The sequence below is a fragment of the Idiotropiscis lumnitzeri genome, chromosome 1 (assembly GCF_059441095.1).
Source record: "Idiotropiscis lumnitzeri isolate Australia: NSW breed Sydney's pygmy pipehorse chromosome 1, RoL_Ilum_1.0, whole genome shotgun sequence".
In the NCBI taxonomy this organism is placed as follows: Eukaryota; Metazoa; Chordata; class Actinopteri; order Syngnathiformes; family Syngnathidae; genus Idiotropiscis; species Idiotropiscis lumnitzeri.
The window spans coordinates 30,507,975-30,526,885 of NC_142391.1; the positions used below are offsets into that span (position 1 = coordinate 30,507,975).

Genomic DNA, 18,911 nt, shown 5'->3' on the forward strand with positions numbered 1-18,911 from the left:
AAGTCTTGGCGATTTTTCGTTCAAACCATGCGAGCAGATTAAGACCGAAAGGAGCTGTTACAAGCAAAGATACAAGGGTTTATGTGGCTCTGATTAACACGGCACTAAATCTAATTTATACAAACAATGTGAAAGTCAAGTTATACGTGCTGGCTGACTTTAAACAAAACTGAGTGATATTTAAAAAACAACAACTATTTTTTAATAACAGAAAAGCAATATTATTTGATAAGCATTTCTGCCTAAACGCACTGTAAGAAATAATGACCAAGGATTTAGTCATTTTCTACTTAAATGTATTTTGATTGAAGTTATTTTTGTTTGAGGTGAATTAATTCAACAAAAAATAAATACTTGAAATCACGCTCATCACATTTATCTATGTTCCCTCAAATACAATTTACACAAAAGTTTAAAGCATTTTAGAGAGTAAAACTAAACAATTTTGATGTTTTTGAAGATCCCTTTTTAATGCATATTTTAAGATACTAAAAGTTGCCAGTACAAAACCACAAACCCGTTTCTTACCGTCCATGTAACATGAAACCGCAAACTTTTATAACTTTTCTCATAACTTTGACTGTGTAAACCTTTTAACACCATACTTTATTCAGCATTTTAGCCTTCTTTTGACACACCGGTGATGGATTAATGCACATATTAATACCACTGCCCAAAATTTAACCGTGGCTCAGGCCAAAGGAAAAAAAAAGTTATTCCTAATTCTCAAAACAGCAGTCAGATTTGTCTCAATTTAGAATGTGTAAGACTCGCAGCTGATTCAGGGAATGGAGACACAAGTTAGTCTTTTTTTAATGTGAGACCTAAGAATTATTATATATATATATATATATATTTTTTGTGAGACCTTATCTACTTTTCTATTGCGTGCGCTATGTTGCACTCTTTTTACTCAGGCGTTTCCCTTTCTGAGGTCCGATTGTGCAGCTTTGTCTCAGACTTGTTAAGTCGAAACATTTCCAGCAGAGAGTCTTTTTCACTCAACCGAGGAATGGAAATGCATATTTCTTGAGTAGAAAAAAAACAACCTACGCTTTATAATTCCTATTCTAATTCATATTTTCGGACATTTGTCCAAAGATTTTCCTGTATTTGCGCTTTAAGTTTGGAAAGACGAGGGTCATTTGCTGGAGCAGTTTAGTGGTCAAGTTTACAAAGTCCAACAGTGTGTGTAGATCATGTCGTTGATATCCTCATGCTTGACGACGGGTTGCGGTCGCTGAGCCGACTTGCCGTTATTGACTTTATTTTTCTCTCACCATAATTTTGACCTTGATTCCTGCTGTTGATAGACATCCTTTCACTGGACTATATTTTGTTTTCTCCCCTTACTTCAGCGAGAAAGTTTTGACTCGACTGGACGCTCTGTTAACTTGATTTTTTCCAGATGTGCTGACAGGTTTTCCCACTTTCAGCCCATAATACCAAATTGAAGTAAAAGTCGCTAATATCGAGAGGAGGGGAATACGAGAAGTTTGCACCAAGCTGGGTTCATGTTTTGCTCCTTTCTTTGATGTGTACAGTGTGAAGTAAAGCCGAGCTTTGAGCCTTGTTGCTCTTCTAGAGCCGGTGTCTTGCCTCGAGGAAGAAAACATATCTTTTTTTTTTTTATACAGATTTGTATGGTTTCTAATATGGTCCATATGCAAGCTCACTTAATTTGTTTGACTCTCGTCCCTCCAGGTAACTAAACCAAACTTGTCCTGTTGATAAGTCCGCTGACAAACATCTAACCTGTCACTTTGTGCTTAACTGGTGAAGGCTGCGCCTGCTTTTGGTTCTTGAGGCCATTCCGATAAATTTTGGTGTCAACTCTGCGCACGGAAAAGTGATCCCGTCTCTTAGGGAATCCACCGAGGTCCGATCTAATGAAGCGAGGCGTCCTAAATGATGCAGCAGGTGACTTAAAAAGTGTAAAGCTGACATCATTTCGGGCTAACTCTTGGAGAAGAAAACGTTTAGCCGCCATTCATTTTTCCAGCTGACAAAACTGCAGATTCTCCCGACTGGAAAATGACTAGCTTGAGGGAATTAATCACCCCAAATGTGTTTGGTATGTTTGAAAATCTTTTTGGCTTCTGATTTATTATACCCAAGTTGGACATATCACGTTCGTATGTGTCATATTTTGCTCCAACTTCATTACCAGGCAGAAAGCCACACAATCCATACTTTTTTTCCCAGTGCGATCGCAATTACCTCTAAATAATTGTCGGGGTTTAAGGTGTCAATTCATTAAACACATGCTAGAATTTTAAACCGCACGGTCAAGAATATCGTACCCAAATTGTGATCAGTCACAGTGGAACTATTTATCCATTGCAAATCCAATTTATTTCTTGAGCACATTTAACAACATGGCTGACCAATGTGCTGTAAAAATAATTTTACCCACACAGAATATGAAACAAAGTAATATTTCAGAAGAAGAAAGCAATCAAACATAACATATCACCAAATGGTATATTGTCAATTAAACACAAATTGCGCAACCAACAAGGGAATGTAAAGGAGAAGTTGCTTTTAAGAATTGATGTTCAAACAGCTCAAGTCAGGTTAAGTCGAACGTCGGCGGCTAGTTGGTTCCGCCATTTGGGCGCTTTTAAGAAAAAAAAACCGTGAACGCAGGTTTGAATTTCTTCAACATACTTTTCCATCAGTGCGAGCGATTGATAATCATGGTTGAGGGGATTTCCGGGCTGTTTGTTTGGCCTCAATCCATCTTTGTCTACCAATTCCACCGTAAGACCAAAAACAACTTTACTAACCTCCCTTTCTCATTGAGCCACTTCTCGAGGTGTCTTCTGCCTTTATTTAGCGTTCTGCCAGTCGAGGAGTGTTTGGAGAAGTCTTAATGTGTCCTCACAGGGTTCATTCAGCTTGAAACGTCTTCTAAATAAAGGGACATTTCTCTCGGGCAGCGTCTGCCCTCTGCGATTCAGCCGGCTGCCTTTGCTTGTGAGTATTTATTCTAATGAGAGGACAGACTAGTGCCCTTTCTTCTGCAACATGTCCCACTAAGCCTTCCTCTCTTGTCGCCTCTCTCTTGGTCTGTATCTCGCTGGAACATGCATGAGTACGATGTGATATTTCGGGAGTCCCGATGCATGCAAGGGTGGACTCTCATGAGGTCAGGATGACTCGGAGAGGTCACACGGCAAGGACGCAGAAAGTTTGCGACTCCTCTTGAAGGTCTTATTTGTGACAGTCAGCATGTTTTTAACCGTGAAAATGACCCCCATGATTTGAATATTTGAGTTTTGTGTGGATCATGTTCATAATCCTTTGCGGTGTGAATGTGAAATTCCAAGTCATTGAGTGCGCAGAAGATGGATCAAGCACAAGGTGGCGGTAATGTGCGGGAATCATGAATGTCCCATGAGAAAAAGAAAAAAGAACCAAAAACAATGTGTAACCAAAATCTGAATTTACTAAACCGTTTAAAACCGTCTTTTAGATTTCAACAATCGAGAAAATGTACTGATATAATGGTTTGGTTTTTGGGCTCTATTCATTTAGGGACTGACATAGGTAACTACGAATTCTGCCCACATGTGGAAATTATATAAAATGACTACTAACACTGGTCAATAAATTGTTGCTACTTTTTTTAAATTAGAGATACAAGTATACTTTGCAAGATTAATTTCTTGTACTGATTCAGAATCTGCCCTCGTTTTTTCATACTACGACTATTACTACTACTGTAACGATAATATAATATAATATAATATAATATAATAATATATGTAGTAATATAATGAATTAAGGGTTAGATTCAGCAATGGGTAGAATTTCCCCCCCCCCCGAAACGTCATAGCTAGAAATGATCATTTATGGTCAAATTAGAATTGCGCAAGCTTTTTTCAGGTCAAACCCGATGTGCTAGAAAAAAATTTCAATCAGCGTCAAAAATATGTATAGCGACAAATAAAGCAGTCTCTCATTAAAATTTTTTATTGACTTTTGTAATCGATTAATTGATCGATAAATTCCCCAGAGTGCATCAAAGCAATTTAGCCTGTCGTGGCTCTCAAATAAAAGGCCACGACAGAATATGTGGAAGATAGTTCAGAACTTGGTAGAACCAATGTGCATTACTAACTGCGGGAAATATGTGTCAGTTGTTTTGCGCGGAATCAATGTTTGCACAATGAGGATTTTTATTTATTTTTTGGTTTTTATTTGAATAGTATGCTAAGAGGAATTGAAAATGAAAAGAAACCAGTTAACAAAACAACACTACCACCTGTGCTTAAAACTGTTAAATGTAGCAATTCATTGTGAATTGTTGAAAAACGGAGTGTGGGGAAGATGGCCAATTACCAGGTGGCGGCATTACAAACTGGATATAAAACAAAGACTAAAATAATATGGAAATTGAATTTGCACTAGACATGTCCTGTTTTCTTTCCTAACCTCTGAGTATTAATTATGAAAAACATACTCTATAGTCAATTCTAACGTGTGAGTGTGTGTGTGTGTGTGTTGGGGGGGTGCTTGTGAGTGGGCACATGGAAATTAAAAAATAAGATGATTTAGTGCAAGAATTGTTGTTTTACGGTAATAGTCATTTTTTTTTTTAAATCATGTTGACTATCTTTGACTGCACAAATGACTGCGGTTTTCACCATATGCTGATGTATCCTGTCCTTTACTGGAGTTTTTTTTTTTTTTTTTAAACTCTCTCCCCTGCGCGCTTTTCCTCTGTCTGAGGACTGATTAGTTCTCAGTAATCACCCCCTACCCCGTAGTCTTTTTTTTGCCTGCGGGGCCGGCAGCCACCAGCTTTGGCTTGAGCTGCGAGGTCCAAAAGTGGAGGCGACAGAGTGCGAGTAGGACGAGGAGGCAGAAAAACAAAAACAATGTTCGCAAGCAGCGATGATTTAAATGAGAAATAGTTTTTTTTTTTTCTTAGTTTGGTCAAGGTTTAGATGTCACATTGTGTTTTCTCAACAGACCTGTAAATGCACTTTCCATTTAGATTAGATTCTTTTTTTCTATCAAACAAGAAAATGAGACCGGCAGGCAGCAGTCAATGTGGAGTCAATGTGCTTGGCAGGGCAGCTGCTCGTTCGGCGTGTGGCGGCGGTGGAGAGCGAGGACTTTTTGGCCGTGACCCTCATGGAGCTGCCACACTGCACACTGAAGAAATATTGTTGGTCAGGCGCAAAACAGCCTTGTAGCCTTGTTTAAGTCAATCAAGGTTGCGATTTTCCAACCAAATTTAGGCCTTTTTACCTGAGTCATTTTAAAAGTTATGGACAAGAAGAAAAAAACTAAACTAATTAAAAAAAAAATACGAAGAGTTCCGTTGCGTCAATTGAACCTTTGCAGAGGGAACTTAGGTGACTAATATCTGCAAATAATAATTTATTTTTAATATATAATATATATATATATATATATATATATATATATATATATATATATATATATATATATATATTGTTTTACATTATGAAGTGCTTTTAATATTTTTGCCCCAGTGTAGCCAATTAAGAGGTCCCTTCTAAACTACTGCAACTAAAAATTCCAACCACAATGAGTAACACTTCTGTTAAAATGAACACCACTTTGAGTGTCAAAAAAATGAAAAAATAAATCTTGCTATTTTTTTCAGAAATACTAAAAATACTAAAGTCTCTCCATTAAGATACTGATCCAGAGAAAGGCATCAAGTTCCACGATTTTGTGTAATATTTATTAATTTAATTATTCATTTATTTATTGGTGGAATGGTGGACGACTGGTTAGCATGATGGCCTCGCAGTGCTGAGGTGAAGGGCTCCGGCCTTCCTGTGTGGCAATTGCATGTTCTCCCATGCCTGTGTGAGTTTTCTCCGGGTACTCCGGTTTCCTCCCACAAAACATCCATGGTAGGTTAATTGAACACTCTAAATTTTCCCTGAGTGACTTTGTGTACCCTGCGATTGGGTGGGAACCAGTTCAGGGTGTACCCCTGCCTCCTGCCCGAAGATAGCTGGGATAGGCTCCAGCATGCCCTTGTGAGGAGAAGCAGCTTGGATAATGGATGGATGGATATTTCTTTCTTTAGTTATTTATACATTCACTTCCATTCCTCAGTGGCTATTGGAAAGAGTACATTTTGTTGTTTTGGCTCCGAAAAGACTCTCTTCTTTACTGAGTTACTATATTTTTGTAAAGGAAGAATTCGTCAGTCCTCATTAGGCAAGTGTACGTAGTCTTGTGACTGCTGAGTATCCGCATACTGTTTGTTATCCAGATCCTGGCTAAATGTCTCCAATTTAAAAGCCTTTTTCACTGGAGTGGGATGTCATATTAAACTGAAAAATATGGATGACATTTAATGGCAGGCGGTCTCATTTCACTTTCACGTTCCCTCCTGCCTTGACCGGGACCCAGATCTTAATGCTCCGGTTTTTGTTTTCACAGTAATCGTTGCAAGGTCAGATGGAGTGCTGAACCATGGCTATCAGCGGAACAATCTGTCTTGTATTCAAGCCTTTTGTAAGGAACTTGGAACTATTGCTCGGTATTAACCGGCTTAAGCAGCAGCTTAATATCCAAAGAAACATATTTTACCACAACAATTTTTTTTGGCTGCTCGTCATTTAAATGAGTTAAGTTTCTTTCATATTTTGCATTGCTGCCTGACTTATGTTCCTCTGAAAATATCAATAATGTGCAAAGTGCTGCGTAGTTACTTTGCGTTTTCTTTACTTGCTTTGCTGCTTTTGGTTCAAGCCATCTCAAGCTTTGTATTTTCCCTCTGAAGTAGATTTCAAAGTCTCCGCCAATATTAGCAAAACAGATTTAGCTGGCTGTGGATGGACAGGAGGATAAAAAAAAGTCAGTCATGAGTGTAATTCTACCAGACTGCTTTCAGATTGTTTTCATAAACAGGGTTGCTGCCAGTTCTGATAAGAACCAAAACACCATTCCAGGAATCTTGTAGCAGGGAAAATGGCGCTACCGAATGCTTGCCGTGGCTCTTCTGCTCTGTAAGATGGTGGCCAAGAAGCAGCTGTTCCTGCAGTAACGCTTGGTTGAGCTATCACCCCTGACCAGAGAGCGGTGCTGCTGAGGGAGCCTCTATGGGACCTCTGCTCTTAACCCGCCCTCCCCTTCATGTGCGTAGTTTTAAATCCAGTTGCTGATTTTAACCAGCTCTTTCTGCTCTGGGAGATTTGACCTTGTTAAATTCATTTACTGTCCGACTTCTTTTGGCTTTACAGGAGCCACACCCGCTCGTAAAGGCCGAAAGGACTAATGGATTCCAATTTTATTTTTTTTTTTACTTTCTGTCACCATCCAGCTGGAAAATGTGAGGGGAGCAACTGAGATTGACATTTTTTTTAAGACCAGACTTATTTTCCACAGATAATTCCGGTCATGGTTGACTGCACTCGGACCTTACTGCAGCATTTTCCTCATTTAACTCGAGGGTCTGCGGGGGAGTAGTGACTGGATGTTTTTCTAGCTGGACCACTGTGTGGAGAATAGATCCCAGAAGGGAACACATCTCCAGCTCGTGAATAAAGACCTAATTGATGGGTTTCAGCCGGGTTGTAAATGATTCGTGTGCTTATTCGTCTTGAGCGGCTGGGAAACAGTCAAGCGGCACGCTTTTATGTGGTCCTTTTAGAAGTGGAAAAGACTCTTTGCCGTTTCTCACATTGGGACTTTTAAGTTGCCAAAAGATAACATTTTAAAATTGAGCACCTTGTCATGAGAACATTGGAATGAACTAGAAAACACAATTGTGACTAAACAAATCTAGATTAGTGAAAACAAACCGTCAATAAAATGTGGTCTTGCAACAAATGTTTTATGAAATCATGCCAAAAGTAATTTTTCAAACTTTAGAAATAACAAAAATCCTGATATGCCTCACCCCGTGCCAAACAAGCTGTACATTTGACAACATAATAGATTATTTAAATTAGCGATGATCTAATCAATCATTTAAAAGCATGTATTTTCCATTCCATAATTAAATAATTTAATTCCAATAGAATTAAGCTTGTTGTTGTAGTTAAAAATATGTTTTGTGCTAATGAATGTGCCTTTCTTTTTGTAGAAAACCTTCTAAATTCTTCTTGGCCAATATTAAGCTTTCTGCTTTTGCCTGCTTGAGTAGAGAAAACTACGAGCAGCCGACGTCTCCCACACCACCTCCGTCACCAAAGCTGGGCCGTTCGGCTGAAAGGCAGCCATTGTTCCGCTCTCCCTGTCCACTTTACATGGGCTGAAAGTAATGCATGCACTTTAAATAGAGGCAGAAAAAGGGAGCCAAGGCAAGGGAGCGAGGGAGAACCGAGTGAATGGTGAAGGGAAACTGAGAGCCTGAGTTGTAGTAAGCTTTTTGGAGGAGGAAAAAAAAAACTAGATGGCAGGACAGGAGCGAAGTCAACGCCAGACATGAGGGGGAGACGCTTGTAGTAGCTCGGGGGTGAGGAGGCCAGCTTGAATGGAGAGGAGAGCGGGGGAGAGAGGTGGCAGCTTCCCTCATTTGCAACCAGCCGTATCCATCCTCCCTCCGCTTCCATCCTTGTCTGTCCTTGGCAAGATTTAAAGATGCGTGTCTCGGGCCGCCTCCCTCGTGGTGACAGAGGTTGTAGGAGTTTGTGGTGGTGGTGGTCCCTCAGGAGAGGAGACTCGGGATCCTCACCCAGTGGAGGTGCCGTCTTTGTGGTTCGTGACCCCGAGGTTATTTTCTGCAGAGACGGGATTAAGCCTCCTCAGGTTCGGAGCCCGAGCTTTGTTTCCTTCACACATGCCTTATGTTTACTAGTGGGGAAGGGGGGACGGGGCTGTTGCATCTTGCTTTGCAACCACTGTGACACATTGCATCGTGCCCTTGCGTTTGCCTCTAAAACGCATATATCACAGCGTGTGTAATGTAGCGCCTTAATGGATGGCTTGGCGCCAAAGCACTATATATTTAAATACATCATCTGACAAGACTGACTGGCGCAATAACAGTGAACTGTTTTTGTCCTCAAAAGTGTCTCTGCAAGTGAAGGTCATAAACGGACTTGTTACAGTCATCGGGATGAATAATGCGGCTAATTATGCCTGGTTGTAATTCAAACAGTGTGCGTCTCATCGGGAATGTTTCTCCATTTGTCTTTTGACTGGGTTTTTTAGCATTAGATTTTGACTTGGTGTGTCTCTTGATATGATGATTTCCTGTTGATGCAGTGTGAGTCTATTTGAACTTGCAAATATAAAGTGGAATGGCTAAAATGGATCATTCGCCATCTGTTTTCGGAAAGCAACATAAACACACCCACTTTCTTTAATTTTTGACCCAATTCACCACACGCCCCTCCTCTTCCTTTATTGAGTGTGTCTGCTGTGTGTGTAATTGTCATTCATTGTTTATGCACAGCGGATAGAGTTCCGCATAGATTGATTTATTTTTTTTCACTTCATCCCAAGAGGGAAAACGGCTGATCCCCGGAATGTGTGATGAATTCCATTTCCACCCTTTCCTCTCATCTGAACCCTGCTCTGAGTGGTCTGAATATCAACCCTGCATAACTAAATATGGCACCCCGATGAACACAAACCAACAACCGCAGACACTCGGTGGCACGCGAGCGCACACGCACGCACTCACACACTGGTCTGATTCAGAAGGCGCACTTCATTATTTCTTCAGTGATGTGTTCAAGTTGCAAGAGACGTGCTCTTTGTTTTTCTTTTCCTGCTTGTTTATTTTCTCGCTGTGAGTCAGTGAGCATCAAGTTGGAGAGTGCAGCAGCCTTTGAACTGTGCCCTATCCCATGACTGCAGCCTGGGGTATTAACCCCAAGCCACTGAGAGGCTTAAAAAGCCATCAGCTCATTGTCCTGAGACACCCACAAAAAAAGAAAAAAAAAGCCCTTCCTCTAAAATCTCCCCTGTTCCTCTCTTTTCCTCCTTCCCTTCTTTCTTATGAATATCTCTGGCTGGTCTGTTGGAATTCATATTCAGTTTTTAGGGTCTAATGAGATAAGTGAGACTTAAGGGCAGTCCCTAAAGTGGCCTGCGCCCTCCACATGAACAGATGTGATGAGTGCTGCCTATGGCTCCGTCCTTAGGTGAGAGCAACACCTCCCTGGTGCTCCAAAGTTGCTCATGTGTTGAATCTAGCCATTAAGCATTCTTAACAAATCATTTTAAAGGTGCAGTGATTAATCAATTAATTGACGATCAACTCATTCAACAATATTTGATTCCCCGTATAAATTCCATGTTAAATTTAAAATGGACCAAACCGGAATGTCGTCCTCTCAACAGTAAACACTCACAGATCTGTGTTCCTCCATGAATTCAGATTATCTTTGTGTTTTTTTTCTCCCCAAGATAAAACATTTGCAAATTTGCCTAATAATCATGTTTTTCTGTCAGGTTGCAGACCAAACCAGTAAACAATTTGAAATAATGCCATTTTGAAATAAAAGGATGAAAATTCCAATTTTATTTATTTTTTTCAAAAATCCGATTCATCAAATAATTGATGTAATAATTATATGACTGATTGATTATTAAAATAATTGTTGTTTGCAGCCCTACATAACATTAAGAGCTGTTTTTAAAAATAAAATATTGTCTGGGTTATTGTGTTTATAGTTCGCAGGTTTAAAGTCGGATGGATGTCAACATTTTGAAAAAACACATTCTCATGTGGGTGTGCGTGTGCACGCTCTGCTCATGATTATTATTCTCATTATATTATTATTATCAAGCTTTATTATGCTTCTACAGCAAAATGTGTCTCTAGTCTACACGATTGCTGTGCCTGCAGTTTTCACAATTTTCAGTTAATTTTCATGTAATACTACACTAAGAAAGGTTTTTGAGACAATAATGCATATTTCTCAATAAGGTGGAAATTTATCATAATCAATATTCTGATTATGGTATTAAAAATAACGTATTTGTATTTGACAGTTTCCATCGCTCCTTTTTGTTCTTTGCCTGTTTTGCCGCTCCTCCTCTGCACAAATTCCCAGTCCCGTCGTGGATCCATGCAAAATAGGCCATTTGATTTCCTCCCGCTCTTTTTCTCGTTCATGACATATTGTCCTCACTCCTGCCTGAAGGATTACTAGCTCTTTAACTTGACTGTCCTTGTCATCGGCTCTGGTGGTCCTGCTGAGGTGACCCAGCATGGCCACTGCCGAGCCTCAGTGTTGTGGCTGCAGCGAACGACTTAACGCACAGGCTGACGACCTGCTGTCATGCGCCCATTTTTCTCGCCGTCCCCCACTCTTTTTTTTTTTTTTCAAAATCATGTTCGTTCCGATCCAGATTTCCTTCTTGCACTGCCACTTGACATTTGTGCATGTATTTGTATTTTATAATTAAAACAGGAATCAGTAATTAAAAACTCTCCTTTTGTTATATTAATTAAATCATGTCTATTGTCTAAATTTCTGCATATATGTAATTTGTCATTAAAATTGTTTTTATACATACAATTTATTGAATTTATATTTTTTAAGGGAAAAGATGACCGTAAATCTCCCTGCACGAGTGTACAGCAGAACTACTACTCCCCAAAAAATCCCAAAGTTCTGTTTCACCTGCTGTTCAGTTCTTTTGCGCTGTCCGACATTCCAGTCGGGATTATAGCATGGCATGGTAAACGGAAGCTGCGATTCTAAGGATTGCCAGGGACTTTTGTTTCTTTCTCTTTTTTTTTTCCCCCAAGTGACTTTGTGTTTGGCCTGGTTGTTAAAGCTTTGACCATGAACCCAGAGAAATGAAATGTGACCCTAAGAATAGCACTGTTTTCTGAATATACATTTTCAGGCCATTATAAAATGTCTCTCATAAAAAGTTTGTATTTCAAAATTTTACAAATTAAAAAAAAAACTAATTTTTTAAAATGTTTTTTGCTTGATTAAACCTAGAAATGCATTTAATTTGTTATTGTTGTTGGTGTCCAATGGGAAACTCTATGATTTTTTTTTTTTTTTGTACAATATTTTTGTCCACAGACATAAAAGAAGTTTTCATTCAAAATCTTACATTTGTACATACATGATTTTCATGTACAGTAATGGTCAGTAATGCGACTTTCTCTTCTGCCAAAAGAATTTTGTATTTCTTTATTGCAAAAATTCCAACGGCAAAAATGTAATCCGGTTGAACTCCTTTCTATTTAATGAGTTGCTTTTGTTGTTGTTCCCCTTGCAAATATTTTTTGTCTTTAAATGACCATTGATAAAATGATTTAGTGATCTCCCCCTCCCTGCTAATAAAGTTTCCACGCCATTCTTCCTGCAGTGGCTCCACTCAAGAACACAAAATGCAAACCAGACCTTTCTGCCCCCTTTACCTTCTCACTGGAAAAATCTGACAATTTGCAGATGTTTCAGCCATAGTGTTCTTAATGAGGCACAGGGCTGATGTTGTTGTTATTAGCCCGTGGGAGAAGAGATGCATCCTATTTGTTGTATTGGATTATAGAGGGAATGTTTGTCTTGTAGCGGCCTAATGAAATATTCATTTGTGTCTGTCGGAGCTGCATTTGCAAACCTTTGCACGCTATTGGTGGAGAATGAATTCCAGGTAGACATGTTTTGAACATTATGACAACTTGTCTGAGTTTGTTGTTTTTTTACTGATCCACTTAGATGTAAACAACAAACCAAGAGATTTTCATTGGGTTTCTTGGAGACAAATTGACACGGTTCATTCACTAGCTCTGCAAAAGCAGAATAAATGAACTTCGGGCACTCACATTTTCCTGCCTTAAGGATTCAGAGAGAAAGAGTGAGATAGCGTCTCTATACATTAAACTCGGCGCACTCATGTGCATTTGCGGGGAAAAGCCATCTTCCCTGTATCACTAGTAGGAGGAACATGGCACGGAGGAGGTTGAATTATTCACATTCATAATCGGCCTTTATGTCCTGCCTCCGAGCTGGGCCCCTCTGTTATTTTAGTGCATAATTGATAGTGCTCAGGAGTGGAAAAGTTAGAATAGCAGAAGTAATGTGAAGCGAAAGTGTAGTCAGGCAGCACAAGAAGGGAAGAAGGCGGGGTACTGATGGAGGTGGGCCCCTATAGGACTTTTTACACCGAGCTTGTGTCGGCCTTTGCGGGGCTTTAGCGTTTGTAGACCAGCCAGACGAGCAAAGGTGGGGGGGAGAAGAGGGGGATAAAAAGGGGATAAGATGGGGATGAAAGAGGTGGGAGGGAGAAGGGGATCCAGAGTAACGAGGCCTGACGCTGAGCCGGCCTAGAATGCGGTCCGTTTTGCCCCCAAAAGTGGCTGCCTAGGACGCAGCTGTGTGCGAAAATAACATTCAAGCCAGCCGAATTTGATGGTGATTGGAAGAGTTTGTCGTTTTATCTGCACGGGAGACACACAACGGAGTGCTTGGCCCCCTAGCAAGTCTTCTCTCTACTTTCTACTTGCTGGCCCGTGCAGACGAGTGGCATCAATAAAGAGCAACCTTGGAGGGAGAGCACCCATTGCCCTTCTGCGCCAAAGTGAAGTGAGGCTAAGTAAGGATAAATTGAGTGGGATGACCTCTTAAGTACACGACAAGACCACATACACCTGTCTTTAACTTTTAAAATGGTCTTTCAAGGTTGATATTTATTTCCATAAAATTGACTTTATTTAAAAAAGACATGCGATGCCGCGTAATCAATGAAAGAACCCACCAAAAGTTGGCCAAATATCTTTTTTCTCCATCATGTCAAAGAGCTTGAAAAGCCCATCAAACTTGATTTTTTTTTTTTTTTTTTTGATCAAACACTTTTCAAAATATTTTTAACAAGAACAATCCCAATCTATTTAAAATATTGTAGAAAATCCTGAAGCAATTGAGACAAAATAGAGTGCACCAGATGGAAGCAACCAGTAGGGGTGCTCTACATTCATTCGCAACTTTCCTGCCGTCAACAGGAACGTCAAGCATTTATTTTTCAAACCGCTTCAAGCAGCAATATTTCTGCTCAATACGTCAGCATCATGGGAACTTGAGTTTAGACATTTTTAGATAATGACTATTTAATATAATTATCTGATTAACTTTCTTCATGGTGAATAGACAAAGTTAAGTCAAACGTTCATCCTGCGGATGCTGTTGGAGGCTATTTGATATTTTCTTTCATTTTAAGTTCCTCTCGACGTAATGCCCGGGTTTCACATTGCCTTTGTAAATATTCTGTGCTTTTTAAACCCATTACAAGTTAGTTAAATGGCCCCCTCCTTCCGCGAACGTCTCAGGTGAAGCTGTTAACACGGCCCCAGGTGTAGTCTATTTAACACCTCTCTGACCCTCAACAAAGCCCGACTAACTGCTGCTGAGCTCTGCCTTTTGTGTTCCGTAACAAAGCCTTTTAGCTTCTAATAACGGCACAGCACCGGTAGTGCGAAATTAAACCTGAGACGGAGGCCACCACATTAGAGAGTTGGTGGGAACTGTTTAAGCCGCTTCTCGAAACCAAACCAACACACAACGGGCGAAGATCATGTTTGGCCAAGTGGCCTGCTTTGATGCGGGGATCGGATGGCGCTGGTCGCAGGCAAGTAGAACAGAACCTTGAATGCTTCTCGTCTTTTAGTGAGCTGTGGAAGTACATGTGTTGGATAAAACAGGGAGTGTGCTGTATAATGCTCCCAGACAAAGACCAAGGGTATCATGTTATGCGCCTTTTGTGAGTGCCTCCTGATTTTGTTGATTAAATCCAATTTTACGTCACTCATCACTGAAAAAATGACTGACTTTTTGCAGAAAGAAAACTATTTGTAATAATTGACTTTTTTTTTTTTTTTATCAGTTAACTATAATTAGAAAGTACATCTTTATTGATCCAGCACTAGGTTTGGACATAATGATCGATTAATCAATTGATTGTTGATGACAATCACTCAACTTACTTGCTGTCAAAAGAAGCACAACATGTTATCAGCTCTGAAATGCTGAGCAAAAGTGCATCCAATTCAAAACAGCAGCTTTTCCAATCCTGTTAAAATAGTGTTTTTGAAAAATGGATACATGGCCATAATCATTAAACTCGATACATATGTTCATCATGCGACTTTATATATTTGAAAATATATTTCACCAGAGTTGCTCCAATATGACCATGAAGCCGGTGAGTGGAAACATTAACGGTGATATGTCCCAGCAAGTCATAAAAGCAATTTACGAGTGCACTTAAGGCCTATGCACCTACAGGAGCTGCCCTATAAAGATGTAGACAGAAGATTGCACCAAACTCCTTCCAATTACACACATTTAAAAGTATTAAAGGCGGATCGATAAGCGATAGAGGTCCTATTAATCTCAGATTTACCCATTCATTTCTAATTAAACTCTCCTTTTTCCTTTCAAATTTGTAGCGTTTTACAAGCTCACCATTGATTTGTGCTATTGTTCACTTCCTGCGGGCTTAATGCCACATTGAGTTGTTTTCCCTGACGAACTCCTCAATAGTAGATGTTTTTAGCCTTTTTTTAGGATCCACACTCAACTCTTTGTTAACCTTATTCAGAGAGAGAGAGAGAGAGAGAGACCCTGGAAGAACTGTTAATACATTTGTTTTTTTGTTTTTAAAAAGGCATAATTGATTTCTCAAAATAATTTTAATTAGCTGAGCACCCAAGTCATCATGTCTGCATGGAAACAATGCAAGCAGCCTTCTGAGAAATAGAATTTCGGTCATCCGCCGTTTGGAGTATGCCACGGCGCTTAGTTGATCTCCTATGCTAATTTATTTACAGCGTGGCTCTGCATGCCAACCCTGGACTGCTATCAGTGCCGGCAGGTATGGATTGTGTCTCACGGCGAAGTTAATCGAGGAAATCCTCCTCCTACGTTTCACGCCTGCATGCGGACCTGCACGAGCACACTTTCAACATTAATCCCAGTCTGATGAGATGGCGTGACCTTTCGCATGCTGACCAAACCGCCGCTCATTACAACACTGGCCCTCAATTAATATGACATAATATGCCACTAATTACATTGAACAGCAGCTAGATGAGCCAAATGCATTTAATTGCTTTACTTGTTTTTGCATATTTAAGCGGAGCTATATTTCAGCAATGCGTTAACATAGACAAGCAATGTGCATCCCAAATGTGCTTCTTTTCTGTACTGTAATGAACCCTCCCAGTTAAGGCTAATTTAGTGCAATTAGCAGGCTAGAGTTTAATCAAGAAATGCCATTGCAGAAGCCTGCAGATGCCATTTAGTTTAAGTACCACCATCTGATGGAAGATTGAGGATAAACTACTCTTTTGGCTGTACAATTATCTGAACAAGTGTTATTTATGTGCAATTTTTAAGTCGAGGCAGCGTTAAATAAATGTCATCACAAAGATCGGATTAGCATCTCAAAGTTTTTATGAGTGTCAAGGTTGATCGAACATCTATATTTTCAAAAGCCTTCCCATCTTAAGGATACAATTTTGTTTCTTTCTGTCTCTTAAAACCTGTTGGGAAATGTGGCCTTCTTTATACTGACCTTCTCGTTTGATTGCATGCATCTTTTATGCAAATACTCACACATATCAGCTCCAACTAATTCCTCTCCTTCTGGCTTTGTTTACTCCCAGTGTTTGGCCTCTTTAATTGGGAATTTTTCCAGTGTTTTACCGTCTCGTAATGATTTTATTGCAGGCTGTTTTATACCAGTGTCCAAACCTGCAGCCTGGGGAAGATTTAGTGTGTTGCTTCTGCTCCGTACTGAGCTTTAATTGGAAGGTCAGGGGGGACGTGTTTCAGACTAGCAGGAGATCAGCCCGCACCGCCGATGTAAAGGTTATCCAAACCAACCGGCAGACATGAAGATGTAATTTTCTTATTATTTTAGTAACCCTAAGGATGGTGAATATTGCAGAGCTGAATTGTGCCTTTAAAGCATCATTAGTGTAGATTTTATTACAACCCCCCTCCTGTGCATCGTTTGTATTCTGCCATGAGAGATGCATGCGCTATTTTGAACATACTAGCAGATGAAATAACCATTTTCTCACACCAAGAAGATTCTTTCCATCCAGCCCAGCCATGGCGTCTCTCTTAAGAACAGCTGCCTCTGCTCGTGCGTGGAATGCCAGCAGTTCAACCACACTGGAAGGCTGAGACGTCTGTGTGCTTGACTCGCCGTGGCTCCGAGGGGCTCCCTTTCTACATTTCGTGCCGCCTTCCGTGTCTATCGCCAGCCAGCCCTTCTCTCATGCTTGCCTGGTCTTGTGCTGTTGATGGGCTTTGGGTTGGAGTGCGGCGGCCAGCGGATAAGTGGTTGATGTCTGGCGTACGCCGCCTATGTAGGCTAGGTCATGTGGCGAACTCCAGAACGATCTCACTGGAAGATTCTTGGCACGCAATGTCCTGAATGCTACATGCAGACTGCTTTTGCAGACACTCACTGGCCAACCTGCATGTGTATCCAAGCGTGCCTTTCCACCAGCCTTAGTGGTGCTACAATTATCGACAACAGAAGGCAAGGTGAAGGTTCTGCAGACCAAGAGGCACAATGTGCTGACCAGAGCATCCTGCAACAAAAGCAAACGTCGGCTGTGTGCTTAGGGGGAGGGTGCAGAGAAAGCTACACCATGAACAGACTGGCAACACTCTTCAATTTTATACCTCTTTTTCTATCCCTTCTTTCTTCTTTTTCTAAAGAAAATAGATTTTCTTGCCCCCCCCTCCCCAGCCGCTCTTTTTCTTTTATTTAAGACCCCTCCACCATTGCTGAGCCCTCACAGCAAGAATCGATACAGTATCTGCATGTATGTTGCGATAAAATACAAGCACACTCACTAGTTCCACAGTTGCAATCAGCTACTCGTAAATAAAGGCTGGGACAAAATATCAATATTGCGATATATTACATCGTTATCGCTCATGGTACAGTATTGTTAAACCTTTCAATCCATCATCATTCCGTAAAAACATGTTATAGGTCATATTTTTTGGGCCAGTCCATTACTCACTGCTTACATTTTATTTTCATGAACAAAGTCATGGCACCAATTGTTATTTTGTTTTAATAAACCAAGTGCTGACAACTTTGGATTGGGACATTTTGGGAGTCGAGCAAGCATTCGAGGGTGTGGCTCACCTCTCCCCAAAGTCGGCTGGGATAGCCTCCAGCTCACCTGCAATCCTAATGAGGTTGAGCGACACAAAAAAATGGATGGATGTGTAATTTTATCATTGGCAAACATTGTGAGTTACAAAGTCATAAACCGGCCTTCTCTTGTTCTTTCAACCTTTCACTTTTTTTGTGTCAAACTCTCCTTTTGTCGTCATGCAACTTCCTGCCGCCCCTTAAAAAAAATGTCTATCCAGTCTAACCTCGGCTGCCACCCTTTGTGAATTTAATCAGTTTACGTGTCCATGCGAGCTCGCTCTCATCACAGCAAAGATGTAATGCAGCAAGGTGAGAAAGTTAAGAGATTGAAAATGCATTTACAGTGGCCCGCTTCCCCCCTTTGCCTCTTCATCCTTGAGATGGCTTGTAATGAGGCTGGAAATGTTCTCATTCTCCATGCCGAGGCTTGGTCAGAGGTGGGGAGGGGAATCTAGCTTCGTCAAAATACTTAAACATATTTTTTGGTCTTATGAGGCTTTGGACAGGCCTGTACCTTTAACATAATCTCCTCAGAATTATGTACACAGAATTACACAAAAAGACAGCATGTTTTTATATATAGTACACTACATAATGCCGCTGTTTTCCAACAAACAAATAAGTCTCGTATGCTCCTCATGTACTGACTGTGTGGTAGTTTTGATCTAAAATGAAGACAAATTATAATTATGCTTTTTTTAATTTTGTCACAATGAATTTCTGAATAATACATTTACCTTTACACCCTACAAAAATTCTCCAGACATGTCAGCTGATGGTGCTGAAGTCCGATTTGCCTCTTGAACAGT

General features: G+C 40.3%; 1 protein-coding gene across 2 annotated transcripts in view; it reads left to right on the plus strand.

The window, feature by feature from the left end:
• efna5b (ephrin-A5b) overlaps positions 1-18,911 on the plus strand; it is a 97,476-nt gene that overhangs the window by 917 nt on the left and 77,648 nt on the right. The window lies entirely within an intron of this gene.